This window comes from Coregonus clupeaformis, chromosome 24 (assembly GCF_020615455.1).
Source record: "Coregonus clupeaformis isolate EN_2021a chromosome 24, ASM2061545v1, whole genome shotgun sequence".
Taxonomy (NCBI): Eukaryota; Metazoa; Chordata; class Actinopteri; order Salmoniformes; family Salmonidae; genus Coregonus; species Coregonus clupeaformis.
The window spans coordinates 50,217,931-50,222,988 of record NC_059215.1 but is presented as its reverse complement, the minus strand read 5'-3'; the positions used below and the strand labels follow the sequence as shown (position 1 = coordinate 50,222,988).

Below are 5,058 nucleotides of genomic sequence, written 5' to 3'. Positions count from 1 at the left end.
ACCCAATATATACCCAATATATACCCAATAAATGCCCAGTATATACCCAATATACTGTGGAATGCAGTGTTTGGTTTTCGCCAGGCATAATGGGACCCATCTCGTCAAAAAGTTGACTCAAGTTTGCCAAAATGCACCTGGATGATCATCAAGACTCTTGGAAGAACGTTCTATGGACAGATGATTCAAAAGTATAACTTTTTGGACGAGATGGTTCCAGTAATGCCTGGTGAAAACCAAACTCTGCATTCCACAGTAAGAACATCATACCAAAGGTCAAGCATGGTGGTGGTGGTGTGATGGTTTGGGGATGCTTTGCTGCCTCAGGACCTGGACGACTTGCCTTAATAGAAGGAACCATGAATTCTGCTCTGTATCAGAGAATTCTACTGGAGAATGTCAGACCATCCGTCTGTGAGCTGAAGCTGAAGCGCAGCTGGGTCATGCAGCAAGACAATGATCCAAAACACACAATCAAGTCTACATGAAAATTGCTAAAAAGCAACAAATTGGAAGGTTTGGAATGGCCTAGTCAAAGTCTAGAGCTAATCCCAATTGAGATGTTGTAGCAGGACTTGAAACTAGCAGTTCATGCTTAAAAACCCACACGTCACTGAGTTAAAGCAGTTACGCATGGAAGAGTGGGCCAAAATTCCTCCACAGCAACGTGAGAGACTGATCAACAACTACAGGAAGCATTTGGTTGGAGTCATTGCAGCTAAAGGTGGCACAACCAGTTATTGAGTGTAAAGGGTGCAATTACTTTTTCACACAGGGGAATTGGGTGTTACATAACTTTGTTTATGAAATAAATATGTAATTGTTGTGTTATTTGTTCACTTATGTTCCCTTTATCTAATATTAGGTTTTGGTTGAAGATCTGATAACATTCAGTAGCACAAATATGCAAAAGTAGAGAAAATTAGAAAGGGGGCAAATACTTTTTTCATAGCACTGTATATATAAACATTTTCCTTAAAAGTAGACTCAGCGATATGACGTAATCCTCAGCAATCTACACACAATACCCCATAATGACAAAGCAGAAACAGGTTTATGGTTGTATACCCAATATCCATAACGAAAAGTATAAATAATACGTAAAAAACATGTGACACTTTAACCAAACCATAGATATAAGTGAAATTCCAATGCTTCGTTTCATTGATAACTATGTTCATCATATAAACAGAAGAGCTTTGTGTGCGTGATGAATCACCACTTAACACTTCCAACGGTTGGCTATCTGTTTAGATCCAGATGGGTATCTACTTATCTCTACGGTGCCGGACTGTTCAGAGGATGATTTGGGAGTGCTAATAGCCCTATGAACTTGGCTCTGATGTTATCTCTCTGAGTTGGAGTGACCAAAGCAACCACAGGGTTCAACAGTCAGCAGGGCTACTGTGTGTGAAACATTACATAATATAACACAAATAAATAATTGTTCCCCCTTCTCGGTTGATGCACGTACGTGCACACGCACACATACACGAGGGTGCTGATGGGAATACGGCTCATAATAATGGACGGAACGGAGCAAATGGAATGGCATCAAACACCTGGAGACCATGTGTTTGATGTATTTGATACCATTCCACTGATTCCGCTCCAGTCATTACCACGAGCCCGTTCTCCACAATGAAGGTGCCACCAACCTCCTGTGATACACACACTTTGAGAGACAGACTGCCTCTGATGCCCATGATCTTCAGCAGTTCTCAGGCTCTCAATCTGCCTGTTTTTCTTATGCTGTCTTGAGAAAATAACAAATAGAACAATGTTGTTGCCGTCCCTGATGCTAACATCCATTCTTACATGAACCCACTGTCCCCACCAGCGTCGCCACTCCTCAGTGCTCCCCCCAGGAGGTGAAGAAATACAAATAATAGAATCAGAGCTGTTCCTCTTCTTCTCTGGTTACTAACTACCATGTGTCCTCTTCGAGGGCTGTCCTTCCCATTAACCCAATTTATGCTCTTTTCTCATGGAAATCAGCCTCCTACCCACAGAGGTGAGGGGGATTGTGGGACATTTCCAGAGGAAGCAAGGAGACCTCCCTCCACCACACACAAAAACATTTCTCTATCACAAAGGCAAACATGTAGCGTGTTGACAGGCTAAGCTCATGTATAGGGTAATCGAAATATGTTCTATAAGTATTTCAAAAGTTTTACAAGAGTATTCAAAATGTTTATCCATGAAAACGTACCTACCACTAAATAAAACGTAGTTACCTTTATCTACAAAAACAAGCATGAGGAAAAAGTATATATATATTAAGTCAAGTTTAATGTGATATTACCAGGTTATTTGTAAGTCATAAACTGTATTTTCCACAAAATACATACTTCTAAATGCTGTTTAACTTTTACATAAAAAAATATACGTATTCAATTGTCCTAGTAATAAAGGTTTGTTTTGAGCAGTTTCGTTTAAAATGTAAAATAAAAACAGTTAATTTGTTGTGGAGTTACCACTATTGCAAAAGTATGTTATACCCTCTACCTATTTATTCCAGATATGACTTTGTAGCCTACACGTGCGTCATCAAGTTTTTATTTTACTTTAGTTTGCCATACGTCTGGCTCTCAAGAAATTCATTATTTTGTGAGGATATACTCACTCAGAAATAATGAGGAAAATAACAAACATCAACATATGAGTCTCCACTTGCACTGCAATTGTCATTGACAAAGCATTGTCTTGTGACGTTCTCAACTTCCATTTCCTTATTATGTGGCTCGAGGCAGTGGAAATGAGGCCTTGATGGAGGGAGAATGCTCGTGTCAGACCTGCCATAACCGCGAGTAGGCTATTTGTTGTCTCCCAAGATTACGTGGTGATTTATATGTAGCCTAGGCCAGACAACTATGCATAAATGTAGCTATAGGCGGTTCCATTTTTCGGGGACGCATATGGTTATTTATCCTACAATGTTACCAAATTAAGCAACATTGTTGCCAAATGAAGCAACGTTGTATCTATAGGCCTACTTTACGCCAAGTAGCCATACTTACATACGGAAAGCATGTACGTCGTCGAACATTCAATAAGTAGTTAGCAATAGCATTGATAGCCGAGTAGGCTATAGTAGTCTAGTGACGTAAAACTTGAAATGATTGAAACTACTAAAAGTCCATTGCAGCCTCCCAACAGCCACTAGGTCACAGGTGTTTTGACATGTTGCTCAATGTTTCAGGCTCTGTTCTGTTGTAGCAATAATGAGAGTAGCGTTGCAATGTGGGTTGGTCGAATTGATGATGATGAATCATATAGCCTTATCAGCACACATAAATCCTCTGTTGCTACAATGTAGCCCAATGCACGTACTATTAGGCTACGATGTGGATCCTTGACATCACTATCACCACAGGAAGTCTTCTTTTTGGGTGTATGATGTAGGCTACATCAACTTCAAAATACAAAATTAGGCCCATGCCTAAATTATTATTAAAACTAATAATTGAGATCAGCCAGTGCAGACAACAGAATCACATGTTGCTTCTCAGAATCTGTTTTCTTAGAGCCTAATGTTGTTTGACAAAACAGTTCGAAACGAAATAACAAAGTTCAACAACAGAACAACAACAAAACAACAACAATAACAAGTGTGTTAGTGTGCATATGAAATGAGCCGAGCTCCCTCCCGCATCCATAACATGACTTGCTAGAGTGTCATTTAGCCCTTACGAGGCACGCACAAGCACACACACACGCACACGCACACACACACAAGAGATGCAAAAGTCACATAGCCCCTCAATCCGCCCGAAACATTCGATCAGCGACAAACATATGACACAAGCCATTACAGCATGGACGAACTGTCGAAGGAAAACACTCCAATAGTTACACTTCTATGGTGTGATGATTTTGAACGCCTGGAAATCAAGCAACAACTTCCATGAATTAGGATATGGTGCAAGTAAACATCGAATGTCACATCTGTAGTAGGTAGGCCTACTAAATAAAAATCGGAGTAGTTTACTCTTTCAAATACAACAGGGACGTTCCCTCTTCTATCTCCCTCGCTCTTCTGCAGTAGCATGTTCACCATCATAAATATTCGGAAATTATTTAAAATTCTGCAATTCGCAGAAAACTCGCACCGAACATCAATCATCATTGCCCAAGCCATCATTAACACAATGCATAATGTTTACAACTTCAATGATTTACATTTGTAACACATTTATCGACAAAATTCCAGCGAAGAGACGATCGCGTAATTAAGAATTAAATACCCCGATGCTTACATACTTTCACAAAATAAGCTAAATTAAACCTTGTACGATTGCAGAACAACTACAACAGATCACTGATAATTGAAATGTTGTGAACATCAATCTATCAATAATCATTTAAGAAAGTTGCTGTAATAATCTAAATCTTATTTTTAAAAACATGCACACATCAGAACGTGCAGCTACATTATGAGGTCTTACAAAAAACGAGCAGTTACCCACCAAAAAGTTTCCAGCGCCGCATTAGTCAATTTCTCATGGAACCCCGGTAACATTCCATCACCGACTATTCGCAAACCTACGGTGGGAGACCTCACGCCACCTTTCACGGTCTTTCTTCCCTCGATCTGTTGTTTGATAATTTGTTCAAAAATGTTCTATAATGTTTCTATATTCGGGGCCTGACTGTGTCTCTGTCTCGCTCTCAGGCTGCAGCGAGTTATGGGGCGCGAGCATTGTGGGAATGTGACGTCAGGCCACTTTCACAAAGTTTTTTACTAGGGGCATGCAGTTCACTCTTTTTGTCGTGCTACATTGACGGTTTCACAATAATGGTTATGGCAATATATAATTGATTCGACTGCGGTCTACCTTATCAGTGTACATAGCTAACAGAGATATTTAAACTTTAGACATACTTAATATAATAAGAAATAAAAGGGTAAACAACGTAAGATAAATAAGTATTTATATTACAATTTCACATATACAATCATTATAGTCTACATATTATTCTGATCACCAGATCTATATATTTGAAGAATATGAGTGTTATTTTCGATATACATTTTATTATAGCCTATTGATTTGG

At 39.2% G+C, this 5,058-nt stretch overlaps 1 protein-coding gene across 2 annotated transcripts in view; it reads right to left on the bottom strand.

Moving 5' to 3' along the window:
* Window positions 1–4,683, bottom strand: part of plagl2 (pleiomorphic adenoma gene-like 2) — a 42,969-nt gene extending 38,286 nt beyond the window's left edge. For both annotated transcript variants that reach the window (XM_041845286.1, XM_041845287.1), the window contains exon 1: window positions 4,470–4,683. The gene's annotated coding sequence lies outside the window, so the exon portion shown is untranslated. The remainder of the gene's footprint in view (window positions 1–4,469) is intronic.
* Window positions 4,684–5,058: the final 375 nt, after the last annotated feature.